Genomic DNA, 16,343 nt, shown 5'->3' with positions numbered 1-16,343 from the left:
GGTCAGTGCCTGACATATGGAAGGTGCTTGGTTGGTTATATCCACATTGGCCACTCTGAATATAAACGTAAGATGGCTGATTCCCTCTACCCCTCTAAAACAAAAGAAGGTTCGTCTGTTCCTTAAAAGAAAAACGTGAGAAAATCTTGAACATAGGGGCAGAGAAGTCAGGGAACAGAGCTCAAATACCTGTTCTTGAAGCTGGCTGCTTTGAAGCTGATATTATGGGAATGGGGAACTCTTGATTTTTTTGTAACAACTTTAAGATAGCATTACATTTGAAGGTATATTTAAGGCATACAACTTGATGTTTTGATATGTGTATTCATTGTGAAATAATCACTGCTTTCCAGGTAATTAACATAGCTATTGCCTCTACAAAGTTACCACCACCCCCCTTTTTTTTCACTCTGTTGCTCAGGCTGGAGTACAGTGGTGCAATCCTACCTCACTGTAACCTCAAACTCCTGGGCTCAAGCAATTTTCCCACCTCAGCCTCCTGAGTAGCTGGGACTACAAGTGTGTGCCACTTTGGCTAATTTTGTGTGTGTGTGTGTGTGTGTGTGTGTGTGTATGTGTGTGTGTGTAGATATGTTTTCTTCATCAATTCCTCTCTTCTTTCATTTTGGGGCTGCTGTCAGTCTTCTGCTGGATCCCTCAGTCTGTCCTCTGGGACCCTGATGAGCCTTTTCATGTCTTCCTTTTTATCTCCTGTGCTGTCTTCTGGGCAGTCTATGAGCTTTCAATTTCAATGACTGTATATTCGATTTGCAGGACTAGTAGTTGGTTGCTTTTCAGAACCATATATTCTTTATTCATGTCTGCTTTTATCATTTTTTGTTTGTTTCTCATGGATGTAATTACTTCCTTTATCTTTCTGAGGGTTTTAAGCATGCTGCTTCTAAATGATTTTGAGATTGCTCAGGTGTTTCTATTTTGGAGGGAGTAAATGTTGCTGGCCTTTGAAATTGTTGTCTAACTTTCTTCCTGTTAAATTTTCTTTAAAATTTAGGTTTGCATGCTCTTCCTGAGCAGCTCATCCCTCCCCATAGCTCTGGGTTATTTTCCTCCCCAGTTAGTGGTTTTGACATTGCCTCTCTCTGATTCCCAGGAACTCTGTTCTGGACCCAGGTTGAACATTCATGGCTGGGCTCTTAACTCATGTACTAGGGATACATACATGCAGCCACTCAGCTGGTGGGTGGCTTCCCATAGGGTGGGCCTCCAGGGCTGTGCCTACTTCCTGCCAGTCCTCTGGACTATAGAAAGGCCAGTGGTGAAGCTTTTCCACCTCCTTGTACAAACAAAGGGGCTCAGCACCATGCCTGGCTTCAGGTGGTGATCCTGACTTGGATCCTCTGCCAAATCTGGAAGGTTTTGCTCCCTGTCACCCAAGAAGAATCAGACTTTGGTCATCTACACCTTCTTGACCAAGAGACCAAGAGGCCCATGGTTTTGACTGTTTATTACTATGTGTTTCTTTTTCATGGAAGTATTTATCTGATTTTTCAGTGTGATTTTTATCTTTATGTGCAAAACAAAAAATGTTTCACATATTATTGCTGTGCTTGGAGTAGAGATGAAGGGGCCCACAACTTGCGCTCACAATGTCATCTTTCCAGGGAATATCTCTCCCTATTAATCTTTGTGTTCCCATGCTTGTCACACAGCAGGTGCTCGATAAATTTTGGTGGTTTGCTGTTACTGAGATGGGCCTATTGGAGGCACAGAGGCCTGAGTGTGAGAAAACCCGGTTACCACAAAGTCAGGGAAAGCTCTGTCTGAGGCCCTCTTTTGTGACTCGGAGGACTGTCTCAGGAAGCTCTACTTCCTGGAAAGACTATCAGGGTGTTGAAGTGTCCTCGCTACTAGAGAGAAGACTGATCCTCTTAGTGCAGAAAAGCATCCTCATCCACTTATGAACCTTTCATGCTAGTGTTTAAAGAAATTGTTGTCATTTAAGCTGATTTGTGGCCCATCAAAAGATTCAATATCCCCAAATTTGGATTCTTGGGCTGGTGGGTCAGTGTTTCTCTTCAGCAGGCTGACTCAGTGGTAGAGAAAGGAGCTACATTGATTGTTGACAGGACACCCACCTGTGTGAAAAGCAGGTCTCACATAATCTGTCCAGGCAAAAATCTGCTTTAGGACCGGCAGATGCCCTCTATGGAGAAAATAAGTCAGTAATGTGCCCTCAGCAGGAAACTTTGTCAGCAGGTTGTCAGAAGTAAAGGGTGTGATTACAATCTAACTTCAGCGTAACTCTGACTCTTCGTGTGTTTTTCTCATTTATCTCATGAGTCATAAAAGCATTTTGATGAGTGCAGCAAAGTCTGTGGCTATTTAGCTCCACCACACTGGGAACGCTTCATCCGGTAATAGAAAGAAATAGAGCGCCACATTGTTAGGTTCCAGAGATCCAACCTCTGCTCTTTCTTTGTCTTTTATTGGAAACTTGTGAGATTTAGAAGACTCTTCCCTGGATGCATTTGGCATCACAGTTTGCTGAGAGTTTTTACAGTGCTGGTTCACTGCTGGCATGGGATGCTATAGGAGACACTGGGTGTTTTTGTCTGTGCAGCATCCATTTCCATTCTTCTAGGAACTGGATGTTTCTGTCTTGTGGATAGCGTATTCCACAACTGGAGCCAGGCCTGCCCTGCCACAGAGGAGGCCACATGACCCAGGAGTGGTTTAGAAATGGGCACATGACCCAAGCAGAGGCTTCCCAGGGCATTCTGTTGGAACTGTTGGAAACTACGTTTATTCCACTGGGATTCTGCGCTGGTAACCACCTTCCCACCGTTTGGAGAATACTTGTCCAGCAGGTGCAGACAGAGGCATGTGTATGATGACATTGTCTGAGACCTTTCATCAGTTTGCCTGAGGTCAAATGCATACCAGTGTATAACCCATGGATTTCTTTCTTGACTTAAGCTGATCTGAGTTGAATTTCTGACACTCGAGACTAAAAGTGTCCTGACCCTTATGTGTAGGATCCAGGAGTGAGAAATCATTCAACAGAATTCTTGCGAGCATGCTCTATGTACCTTTTCACTCATTTCAAGCCCAGGCTACTTATGATGCATGCCTGGCCCTTATGCACTCTCAGTGTAGCTATTCATGAAGCATATTGGGCAAGAATTGACTTTTTGAGTGTCTAAGGTTTGAGTTTCTTTGATCAACTAGTGTTGGAGGAGCCAAATAGTCAAGATTGGGGAAAGGGAGAGGAGGAGGAAGACCATGAAGTAGGGCACCGACTGATCCTAGGAGCCATCCAGGAACTGCAACTACTGTGTGTGTAAATGCAGGAAGGGCCATCAGCTGAGGACGTGCCCTCCTTCTGGATGCCTGCCATGTTTCCTGCTCACTCATCCAAGCCTGCTGAAATATCAGTTTACCCAGAGAGTCAATGTACTTTTTCCACAGTGAGACCAATTGAGAGTGCAAGTATCCCAGTTTTCAGGTGAGTGCTGTATTTATCAAATCACACTTCCTTCCTGCCTTGGGAACAAACTAACCTAGCAGTCAGAAAGCACAACTAGGCATAAGATTCTACAAACAATAGGAGAAGATGTCCTGTAGATAAACAGCACAATGTGCATGGTCTGTGTAGCTGAGAGCTCCTGTAGGACAGGTGGGCTTTCAGAAGTTCAAGAGAAGGAAGACAGGACAGAGAACCTCTGAGCTTGCCTTTTCCCACCAAAAGTTGTGGAGGTTCTGATTCAGGGCACACAGATGCAGTAAGACTGTGTGGGGCAGGAGGGACAGCAGGAGGAGAAGACAGAGAAATGAGTAGAAGGCAAGGCAGAATGAGGGGACTGATTGCTGATTCGAATCTTGCTCTTCTCTTCTGTGTGTTGTGTTCCAAGTTGACCCCTAAGTCTGAATGTGGATTGGAACAGAAACCTTGAAACTGTCATTGAGGAGTGAAGCATGGCAGTGTTGGGGTGGGGTTGCCAGGAGGGTAGGATGGGGAGAGGAAGTGGTTTTGTAGGAGAACAAAAGAGAAGCGAGTGAAGATGAGTTCTTCACCAGAAGCTGCCCTCCAGGTGGGGAAGCAAGGCAAGGAATGCTGGGCTTCTAGAAAGATCCCAGACCTTAGGCCCTGATTCAGGTGGAGCCCAGAGGGCTGAGATCAGAGGAAACCTGCTGAGAAACTGTGGGCTTTCTTACCACAAGGCAGTCTCACTGCCCTGACCAGACCTGGCCATGATTGACATTTAGACAGGAAAGAGCACACAAAGAACACAGAGGAACGTGGCCCACCCACGCCGTGTAGGAGGCAGACAGAAACCTTGTGTCTGTGAGGCCGGTACACTCTGTCTGTCTTCCTCTAGTCTACAATTAATTCCTTCAACCATCCCTGGCTTTTAATCCAAAAACTCATCTGTGGGAGATTGATTTAGCACCTACGTGCTGCCTGTCAGCTCAGGGTCAGGGCAAAGCCAAGCAGGGCACAGACGTGGCTTCTGCTCCCACCTTTCTGCCTCCTCCACGCCCTTTAATTCATTACATCAGGTTCCCCTTTTTAAGAGCTAACGACTGAGGTGTGTGCGCAGCTTGTGCTCCTAACCAAGGAAAAACTCTGTGTTCTGTCTGTGGCACGTCAGCATCCTCCCCTGTCTCCGGTTGCCAGCCTCTGCCCTGCGCAGTGCAGTTCAGCCGGCTGGCCAGCACTGATGGGAAGCCTTCTAGATGCCTCCGCCTGCTCAAGGTCTTCGCTCCATACCCCTAGCCTTCTCCCGATGGGGAGAGTTTTTGGAGACCCTCAAAATAATCATTCACGCCATTAATTAGATGTGTGAAAAGGGTGGAGGACGTCACTCTAAAAAAGAATTTGAGACCCTTGTGGTGTCAGAGAAAGGACTAAATGGACAACAAACCCACATTATAAATGAGTTGTTTTATCCATTCAATCTGAACAATCGGTATGTCCAAGTGAAAAATCCAAGCTCAAAAATCAGAATCAAAGGACTGGCCTCCATAGCCCACAAGTACCCTCTACATCACTGACCCCACAGCATGTCATTAGAAGAATTAGAAATAAAGAAAGAGGCTGGGTGCAATGGCTCATGCCTGTAGTCCCAGCAGTTTGAGAGGCTAAGGCCAGAGGATAACTAGAGGCCGGGAGTTCAAGACCAACCTGGGCAACATAGTGAGACTCAATCCCTACAATTTTTTTTAAAGAGAAAAAAGCCAGTTGATTGAGGTGCTCTGATGAGATCTGTGGACTCGTTCTTTGAACCTACATTTGTGTTAAACAGGAGCTTCCAGCTCTGAGTTCTTGGGCATAGGCTGATGTGAGTTCACTGTGGATTCCTGTGAAGTGTATTACTGCAGGTGACCAAAACTGGACTCCGGCTGAGGTATAAGGGCTCTCCCTGAGATATGAATGCTTTACTAGTTGTTTTGTGTCAGGGGACAGCTTGGCAGCTCCTCCTCTGTAGGGTAGCCTCTCTCAGAACGGTTGTATCTTGTCATCAGCCCTTTCTGTGTCGTGCCATCTCCCGCATGGCCTTGCCATGAAGAGACTTCCTTTTGGGTACCTGGGGCAGACACTGCCATAACCGCAGGCGTCCTTTGCTGAGTGCTGGTTGTGGCGAGGAGCCTAGGCCAGCCGACATGAGTGTGCTGGTGCTCCAGGATTACGCTGGTTGACCAAGCTGGTCAGCAGAAACATTCCTTAAAATACCCCAGGGGTATGTTTTTATTTTGTATTGTTTGTGAAATGATAAATATTTGAAAACATGGATGCCAGAAAAGAGATTTCTATGACTTTTATAAAATTGGCCATGCCACAAGTTAAAAAAAAAATTAGTTAAAAGACTAGAAATTATGGTTACAAAATATCTTCGCTAATAGTTTACTGTGTGGCTTGGGTGATTTTAACTTTAAGGTGTGGTAGCTCTGGAAATTTATCGTGAGTCACTACATAATAACCGGCTACACCATCAGGCATCAGCCCACACACAATTTTCCAGCTTGAACTTTGAATGTTTCATACAAAATGAAAATAATGCAGTTTTATGTTTTATTCTAGGGATGAGGTGGTTGGCACCATTTTAGGCTTTGCTGAAGATGTGTGAATTTGATGTTTCCTACCAAATTAAAATATATTGAGGAAGTACTTAGTTTTTAGTTGACAATCATAAATCTCCTTTAAAAGCAAATCATGCCAAAAAAACATGGTCTATTGTCTGTAGGTTGATTTCCTCCTTCGTGGGTTGTTTGACCTGGACCATCAGTCCTCAAAATGGCCAACAGCTCTTGAAATCATAATTACACATTTGAAGGAAGACGAAACCAGCACACACAGATGGTTATCTGTCTGCATGCTTTCTTTTTCTTGCCTTCTGTTCTCTTTCTGAGATTGGAGAACCATTGATATACTTTCTCTTGTACTGAATCGAAGACACCATCATGCAGGAGATGGTTGGTAGATGTTCTTTCTCTGTACACTGGGATTGGTCTTGAGCTTTAATAGTTATTAAATGCAATTGTGCTGGGCCCTTGGAAAGCCAACTTTTATTATGTAAATTCATGACAGACAATTATTTTCCTGAAAGCCTTTCTCTGTCTGGATGTCTCTGTATTCTGAAAGGCTTTCTCCATCCAGGATATTTTCTGGTCTCATTAAAAAAAATCCTCCTTAACCTCTGTGGTTCCGCTAAAATATCTTCTTGCTTGACTTTCTTTCTTCCCCTTGTCCTTTCTTTTTTGAGATTCCCTTGGCACTTGTCATGTATATCCATTTTGGATGCTTGTTTACTGTTTTTTAATGCGTTCTTTTGCATGTGTTCATATCACCTTCTTAACTAGTCTATAAGTTCAGCAAAGGAAAAAAATGCTTTGCTCATTTTTATAAATCTCACTGTCTAACATGCAACAGTCATCTTGGAAATGATTTGTTAATGTAGTTCATGTGTTCATTAACTTTCATGTAGGACAAACCATGCGCGAGACCCCCTGTTAGGCATTTTCACCTCCACTGTCTAATTGAATCTTCCTAGGGACTCCAGGAAATAGACATTATTATAATTTTTAGGTGACAGAACTAAGCCACAAAGAGCTTCCCTGATGTCCCCAAGCCAAGGAATGGCAGAGCCGAATATAGTATAACTCCCAATCTAATATTTCTTCTGTAATGCCATCTTCATAATAAGTAGAATTATAAAAAAGTCCAGGAGGCGGGGATGCTTCCTTTTACAGGTAGGAAAGCCTGCTTAGGAAGTCAGTTCCTCAGGAACCCTGGAACCTGTTGGAGGTGCCCTCAGGGAATGACTGTGCAAGTTGCTGGCAAGCTCCCACACCCTGTTGGGGGCTAGAGACTCTTAAGAGTGTCTTTAAACTCTCTGCCCTGTTCTTCTGACTATAGTCTTGTTATGCTCACTGATATCCAGGGTCCTGATGGCCACAGGGAAAGAGAGTGGCTCTGAAAGCTCTTTTATTTTCCCTGGCATGGGATTCCTTTCACTTGATGCCCTTGTGTCCTTTGCACTGTTACACTGTAAGCTTTCTTCTAGACAGAACTAGCTGCAGGCAGAAAGGACAAAGGAGAACATCTGGCCCTGAGGACAGGAAGGCAGCTCTGCAGACACTGAACAGGGCTTTGAAATCCCTTGAGTCCACAGTGGGTGAGGAGTCTTGCTGCAAATGTGTATGTCCGTGCTCACAGAGCAACACTAAACCCAGGCAGCTGGGCTGCTGTGCCATCACCCGACTCTGTAGTTGAACAGGATTGCCTGGATGAGAATCCGCATGACTATACACAAGGAGAAATGTTGGTACCTAGCAAAGAAGCATTGTCACAAACGAGAAAACTTGGCTAACGTACTCTAGAGGTTTTTATAATTTCCCTTTGTTGGTCAATAAACCAGCCTTTGGCGGGGCGGGGGTTGGGATGTGAAAAATTTCACCCATACACAGCAGAGTTTCTCAGTGTCAAATGTCTGTCACAAATTTTGCTTGTGGTCATCTCTAAAGCCTACAATTTAAAAAAAAAAAAACAGTAGCAATTATCTCAACCAAAGTGCTATTGAGTGCACTTCCCAGTGGCTGATCCTCAGACTCCTTTCCCAATAATGTTTTCCTCGTGCAAAAAGCCCAAAGGAGCGTGTGCGCGGTTCTGAAGCCAAGAAGTCAACTCCGCGGAAAATTTGCATGCTGTAATTGAGTTGCCAGGAATACTCAAGACATAATTCTTCAGGCTTGTAATGATTGTGATTCCCTGCAACCTTCCAGGCGGGCAGTGGAAATGGCAGCCGGACTCCTCCGGGATCTTGTAACCTGGTTGTAAGATTGGGCCTATGCCATCCAGCTCTGATCCTCTTGTTTTCAGGAGGTTGTAGCTGGCCAGCCAACCCTCAGCCTTCTCCTCCTTTAAACTCCTACAGTTTATTATGCATTTGCAACTCCTTTGGACGTGGGGTGATGTGGTTGCCAAGCATGCTGGATTGAAATATTTAGTATAAAGGCATCTTATGATTACAGGATAAGTTCTTGGAGGGAAAGAACCCTCTCATACTTCTTTAGGTAAGCACTTAGTAGATGCTGGATACTTTTGAATGAATGAACAGAGATGGATTCTGCATTCCTTTAGAGTATTTTGAGAGCCTGTTTGGGATGTGGCCCTGTGCACCTGCATGACATATAGGTATGATTGGAGTGAAGTTAAGGAAGGAGCCAGTGTAGGACCCTTGTGGATAATTTTCACGAAAATTAGTTGGTCAGTCATTCCTGGTTGACAGATTGAACTTAATGTGGAAATCATTAATTATTGCATCTTTAAGCATTAGGGCAAAGACAAGAGCCTCTGCTCCTTGTGTGCCCTAATGCTCAAAGATGTAATGTGAGGATTTGTGTGTGTGTGTGTGTATATGTGGAAGGCTACATTGGATCTTGTCATTGCATTGCAGTGAAGTGACACACAGTTGATTCCTAACTTGGCGGAAACTTCCATCACTTTATCATCCCATTATGCTATATCTTGGGATACTTTCTTGTGTATTGGGGGATCCTTTTCTCTGATGCTATTTTTGGACCCTAAAATACTTCCCTCATAGAATATTTGACTATCCAAGGTTCAAGTATGCCCAGACAGTGAATCTTGAGGAGTAGAGGTGAAGAAGAGTTGGGGGAATGTTTCTTGGTATAATTTAGACTACAGGCAGGTACAAACTTTGTTTTGGAAATATTGGATTGACTGTCTCCATGGTCCTCAATCCCAGGGCCAATCAGAGGCTGAAAAACTGAAAAACTGAAATTTACCTCTGAAAGTTTCTCACCTCCCTTTCCATCTCCTGGCTGCTTCTCCCTATGATAACAGTTTCTCTAAGCAGGTGGCTAATTGCACAGATGCCCTCCTTACCCAGCCTCTTGTCAAAATCTGTGTCCTACAACTTTGGACAGTTGAGGTTACCTCAAGCTCAACTAGAGCCACTGGTGAGGCATAGCTTTAACAACAGGAAGTGCTCTTCCAGAGCACATGACAGAAGTGAATGTTGATTAAAGAGGTAGCAGTCCTAGGTGTTCTTCATGGGTCAGATCACATTTGTTCAGATCTGAGGAGCACCCTGTAAAAGGGGTGTTGTTTGATGAGGACATATCCAGATGAGGGTGGGACATCTAGGCTGATGACATATAAAGACAGTGTTCTAGGAGGAATGATGAAAGAATTGAACCTTTGAAGTCTGACAGAAGAGGCCGGAATGGTCCTAGAAGCTGAAGGTTAAGAGGTAAAGGTGATCCAGTTTAAATACCCCTTCTGGTGTTTGATTTTAAGTTTTATACCTTTCTGCCAGATGATCAACTGACTTGGTCTGAATACCTCCTATGGCAGAAAACTCACTATTCAGAACTCCAGAACATGGAGCTACCTTTAAATATTTCACATGGAATGGTGTAAAAACTCCAGAAGGCAGAATATCTGCAAGTGGGAAGGAATAAGGAAAAGTCATTCTGGTTCAGAGTCCAATGGACGCTGTCTTCTGCAGTATACATAATATATATTTATATTTATATTTATATATACATATGTATTTTGAAAGAAAATTCAGAATTATTTTCTGGTGTCATGTTCTGTCTTTCAGGATGCACGATGTGCATCTTCTTCCTGCCCGGAGTGAAGAGCATGATGACAAATGAGAAACAATCATTTCACACATCCTGGTAAAATAAATATTCTTTGTCGGAACAGCAGGTGATTAGATCTTCATTTTGATATATGCTGCAGTATCTTGAGAAATGAACTTGTAAGACCCAATTTCAAAGACAATGCAAATTTCCAGCCCAGGAATATGTTGAGGAGATTAGAAGCTTGTGTAAAGTATCGTAGAGGTGAACACACTCAGGGCACTTGGTCTTACATCAATGAATCCCATGAATGCAGATTCAAATCTGGGCACGTAGACTAAGGGTGCCTGATGGAATACTCATTTCTACCACTTGTGGTACCATTATTAGCTGTGACGTTTGCTGAAGCATTAATATGCTCAAGCCATCTCCCAGATGGAGTCATGGCTTGATTCCTATAAATGATTAATCTTGGGGAAGAAACGCTTGATTCAAAAACTAATTTGAGTAAACTTGCTAGTTCACAGAGTAACTTATGTAAGTGGGACATCAGTTATCGTCTGAGGTGAATAAGAATTAACATAAAATGCTTTGCCTGGAAAGCCTTTCCCCTGCCTTTCTCAGCAGAGCGCTCCTTTCTGCAAGGAGAGACAGAACAGTGTCCAGCTGAGAGCATAGCACCTGGAGCCAGGTGTCTTCTGCTTTGATACCAACTTTGCCACTTGTCAGCAGCATGGCTTTGGGCGAAGTACTTCATCACTCTGTACCTTGGCTTCCTAATCTGTAAAATGGGGATGATAATAATAGTACTTAACCTAGAGGCTTGTTATGGGGCAAAACATATTCTTACATTTATAGATAAGAAGACCCAGGCTCAGAAAGTCAAGTGTATTCCGGGTTCACAGAGCTGGGGAGTGAATGAATCTGATTTCAAACTTTAGACTGTCAGCCCTCCCTCTGTGCCATTCTTCGCTAGCACTGGCTCCCAAGCTTGCCAATCATGAGAGTCACCTGGAGGTCCTGTTAAAAACACAGATTGCTGGGGACCAGGAATCTGAGACATTAACAAGGCCCTAGGTGGTAAGATCTGGTGGTGGTGTACCAGCGCTCCTCAGCCCCTGAGCTTTTTCAGCTGGATGCCTGGATTTGTGTGCAAAGGTGTTTTGTTCCCCCTTTCCCATTCATGTGTTTCCAACTTCCCCCTTAACCAGCCTTTTCCTTTCCCACAATTTTCCCTGTGTTCTCCACTGTGCCTTTGAGAGTGCTGATTACTTAAATAATCTTCTCTCTCTCAGACTTTCTGGCCCTCCATGTGTCTCGTCATTTTGTTCAAACTGCCTGATAACCTAGCCTTTGCCTTTAAATGTCCTTGTATCTTCTTCCAGCTGACCCTTTGTTCTTTCGTTGTTACTTTCCCTCCCACTTTTCTTTTCCTTTAGGTTTCTCAGAACCCTTGAGATGACCGCAGATGGTATTTTGTATGCAACACTGTAATGAAAACTGTAGTATAAATTATTTTCAGAGTACAGTATGACATTATGAAGTCAATATTATTTATATTAAATGTATATAATTTTACTAAAGAGAAAATAACTGCTATATATTAGACTGAAAGTGATTATATTTTAATCTAAAAACCAAAGTGAATGTAGTAAGCCCTGCTAATAGACAGCCATGCCTACGTAATTTCTAGAGGGTCACCTCTTTGACATGCTGTTTCAAGGCCTGTATTGTCTTCTTTTGGCAATGCCTGGATTTGGAACTTTGGGTCATAGCTGCAAATCCCAATTTCCTACAAGGCCAAATAATGGTTCAAAAAACAATATTCCACCGAGTAACCTTGATTTCTGCAACCGTGTAGGTCAGAGTCAAATGCCCTTATTTGATGGGATGACAAATTGGTTCAAGGACTTTGGCCCGCAAGCTACCACTCAAGGAGACAAGCCTGGATTTGATGCACAAATGAGCAGTTGTGTGTGCTATTGCGGTCTGAATAAATGGCATTCAGAAGCACTAAATTGCTTGCATACCCAGGAAAGGAGAAATAATTGGGCAAATGAAGTTTGTAGCTGGTTATTTACACACCAATATGGATTTTTCAGTTGAGAGGCATATAATTATTACAGGTCCAGTGGAGGATTTCTTGGAGAATAGGAATTATGTATTTTCATGAATAATCATATCAGTCTCTTATATTCCATTGTCACTACACATTTCTTGCATTTATTATACTTCTCAAGGTATATCTGAGCAAAGCTTATAAGATAAACTACTTGCCTCAGGGATCCATAATGTTTTGGTATTTTGAGAATGTATTAATTCAATATTTGTATGGGCCCTAGGCATTTTAAGGAATGATTCAGTTCAAAATGGTTTTGTTAGAATGATTGAGGAGGTATAGTTCAAAGATTGAGGTTAAGTTCCATTAACTGTGTGACCTTGAGCAACTAAGTCACTTCAGTTGTCTAAATACCATTTTCCTTCCCTACAAAATGGAATGCTGCCTATCTCGCTGAGTTGTTGAGATAACGATGTATCATTGCAACCAAGATTGACTGGTGAACTTAAAAGCCCAGCACTAGGTTATCATTGTTTTATGTCTGGTGGAAAGGCCAGCTATTTAACATTGCTTGATTCATGTTGACTGTACTTGCACTGGGCTACCTCTGCTAAGGGTGTCTGTTGGGACTTGGGAAATTTGATGTGATTGAATTGTGAGGTGATATTATCACATGCTGAAAACAGAGAACAGCCCAGTCTTTACCACTTGGTCATGACTGATGCTCATGATGGTGCTGACTAGTTAGAATGTCAACGCTAGAGTCATCTCCTGGGGCTTCAACCATCTAGCAGATAGCTCATAGCCTAGTCTTTCCCAAATGGTTTTGCAAAGAATTCCAATTTTTTGGAAGCAGAATTCTATGGCCCAGCAAGTTTGGTAATTGCTGTATGCACTGGCTCCCTCTTAGAGCTAGCACTGTAAATGCGTGTGTGTGATACAAGTTATGCTGTCTAAAATATAGATACTATCCCCATCTGGCTATTTAACTACAAACTAATTAATAAAATAAAAAATTCAGTTCCTCCATCACACTAGCTACATTTCAAGTGCTTAACAGTCGCATGCGGATTATGGATGCCGTATTGGAAAGTACATACATAGATATTTCCATCATTGCAGAAAGTTCTGTCGGACAGTGCAGAAAAGGCTCTGAGACCTCCTGCAGCAAAATTACTTATTTAACTTTGCTCACTTCTCAAGCCTTTTAGTACCTAGTAGAGTTGCCATTCTCTAAGACTGTTTAGAAGATATTGCTTGGCATCCTTGGAGAGATGAATTTTTCTGGGTATGGTGTTCTAGGAACCTGTTCTGCAGCTCCTATATCTTTGCAGCTTTTCAAATCCTGCTTCTGTTACTACCAGAGTCACATTTAGTTTTGGTATTCTCAAAATACCAAAACATCCATGTTGAAAGAGAATTATTTTGCTATTATAAGACATCCCCTCATGTTTCATATCTCTGTGAAATCTTCCAATAGCCAGTGTTCCCTCTATTATAGACACAGAACTTCTGGGTTGGAAGAAATCTTAGAGAGCATATAGTTCAATTTTTTAAAATTCTTATTTTTCGGATAGGGTCTCACTCTGTTGCCCAGGCTGGAGTGTAGTGGCATGATCATGGCTCACTGCAGCTTTGACCTCCTGGGCTCAAGTGATCCTCCCACCTCAGCCTCTCAAGTAGCTGGCACCACAAGTATGTACCACCACAGCCAGATAATAATTTTTTTAAAAATGTTTGTAGAGACAAGGTCTCACTATTTTATCCAGGCTTGTCTCAGACTCCTGGGCTCAAGTGATTCTCTCACCTCAGCTTCCCTATGTGATGGGATTACAGGTGTGAGCCACTGCACCTGGCCTAGTGCAATCTTATTTTGCTTATGAAACAACTGAAGATCAGAAAGATTATATGATTTTCCCAAGGTCACTCAGTTAATAAATAGGACAGTTCATGCTCCAGATACCTATTTTTTACTAAGGCTGTTAGTTCATCTTATCTGAAAAAAAAGCAATTATTAATGGACTAGGATTGTGTTAATAATTGTGTGAGTTTTATTTCTAGTGTGAAATCTTGCCTATCTTCATGAATAAATGTCCTCTGTATTTCTTAGGCTAATATGTATTTGCAAGTTCTGACTCCACAGAATCCATGGTGAATACATCACTCATCACTCCATTCCTTCCCACTGCTTTATGAGAAAGACTTTGATGATTTTCAGCAAGCAGCCAATAATATCTGCTTGAATTTGCATCTACTTTTGCACTCCCTTAGCACTCCTTTGATTACAGATTCTAGCTAGACCCTATCTGCTCTTCACTTTTTGCAACATGGAATGTAAAAGTGGGTGAAAATTGCAATCTTTAAAATTAAAGAAAAATTGTACTCCTAGTGGTTTATAGAAAGGTTGACATTTGCTGTGAAGGGTTCAGTTCCAAGGTTCAGGTCAGATATGGATTTCTGTGCTCCCCACCATGGAGAGGAAGGTACCACATGGGGATGCCACAAAGGTTGGAAAAGGAAGATGGTTGTCTGTCAGGGTAATGTCCCAGGAGAAACTGCCCTATTACGGCTGTGATCTGGAACGAATATACTTCTGGCACCTTTGCTAGGATGTCAGTGGGAAAGTCCCATTAGTCATCTTTGCCAGATGGGGGCTTCCGGACACCTCCGCATGGCCGTACATGTCTGTATTAATAAAAACAGTGAAGCCACAGGGGTTGTGGCCACACATGTCTCATCCTGTCGACCCTCTGGCCCTGCGAGGATTACAAAGAGGGAAATAAGTCATGGAGCCTGATCTTTGAATGTTTTTACTTTTGAAATGTGGGAAATGTTATGTTCACCATTTCTCTTGGGATATATCTCCAGAGAATTTTGAGCTTTAAAGGCAGAGCCCACTTTAGGCTACCCTAGAAGCTCTGAAAGAGGTGCCTTTCCAGTGGATTCTTATAAGCTCTGATGTTTGAGAATTACTGCTTTGAAGAAATCACTCATTTTCTCAGGATGTCATCAGCCAAGTAAAGAGTAATGCAACTTAATTGACATCAAAAAGAATGATGCTGTTATCTGTGTTTTGACTTCACTGAATTCAGACTTTGCTCTTCTTCATATAGAAGCTGGTATGAATATCCTGGTTAATGACCCTGCATGACAGAGAGAAACCCGTTTTGTTTTTCTTCTGCCTGCTTGTGGTGTCCCTCTCTGTTCTGTTACACATAACCAGAATCAGAGAAAATTCTCATTCAAGATACAACCCAGAGAGTAAAGTCCCCTGAACCTTTACTTCCACAGGACACTCCACGGGCAATGATTAGATGTTAGAGTAAGACCTGAAATGCACGTCCAGGACCAGACCCCTTGCTCTGTTCTCTTCTGCTCTCTCCTGCTCCATAGAGGCGACGTGGTTGTTAGTGGAGTTTGTTGTTATGGATGGATTTGGTTAGTAGGAGCTGCTGTGGTTTGAATGTGTCCTCAAAAGTTCATGAGTTAAAAATTGAATTGCTGGCTGGGTGCGGTGGCTCACGCCTGTAATCCCAGCAGTTTGGGAGACTGAGGTGAGTGGATCACCTGAGGTCAGGAGTTGGAGATCAGCCTGGCTAACATGGTGAAACCCCATTGCTACTAAAAACACAAAAAATTAGCCAGACGTGGTGGCAGGCACCTGTAATCCCAGCTACTCAAGAGGCTGAGGCAGGAGAATCACTTGAACACAGGGGGCAGAGGTTGCAGTGAGCAGAGATTGCACCATTGCACTCCAGCCTGGGCAACAAGTGTGAAACTCCATCTCAAAAAATAAAAATTGAATTGCCATTTTAACAGTATTAAGGGGTGGAGCCTTTAAGAGGTGGATGAGGTCATGAAGGCTATGTCCTCATTAATGGATTAATGCTGCTATTTGGGTTAATTATCTCGGGAGTGAGCTTCGATAAAAAGTTAGCTTTAGCCCCAATGCTCTCTCTCTGTCTCTTGTGCTCCTGCCATGTGATGCCCTTCTATCAGTCATGGTGTAGCAAGAAGGTCCTCACCAGATGTAGCCCCTCAATCTTGGACTTTCAGCCTCCAGAACTGTGGCCAAATACATCTCTTCTCTCTATAAATTACCCAACCTGTGGTATTCTGTTATAGCCACAGAAAATGAACGAAGACAAGAGCCTATCTGGTTGCCTGGATCCAGAGGTTTATCTGCAGTAGATGTAGTCCTCCTCCAAAA

The 16,343-nt window shown here is 43.0% G+C and overlaps 1 long non-coding RNA gene across 1 annotated transcript in view; it reads left to right on the top strand.

Annotated features, from left to right (window-relative positions):
- The window catches only part of LOC116562488, a 91,260-nt gene extending 77,573 nt beyond the window's left edge, over window positions 1-13,687 (top strand). Inside the window, exon 3 of the long non-coding RNA XR_004273971.1 lies at window positions 10,092-13,687. This is a non-coding gene — a long non-coding RNA (uncharacterized LOC116562488). The remainder of the gene's footprint in view (window positions 1-10,091) is intronic.
- The last annotated feature ends 2,656 nt before the right edge of the window (window positions 13,688-16,343 follow it).

The sequence above is a fragment of the Sapajus apella genome, unplaced genomic scaffold, assembly GCF_009761245.1.
Source record: "Sapajus apella isolate SASKATOON/1434 unplaced genomic scaffold, GSC_monkey_1.0 scaffold32, whole genome shotgun sequence".
Classification (NCBI taxonomy): Eukaryota; Metazoa; Chordata; class Mammalia; order Primates; family Cebidae; genus Sapajus; species Sapajus apella.
Note: the sequence above shows the minus strand (reverse complement) of the source record. Positions and strands in the feature narration are given on the sequence as shown.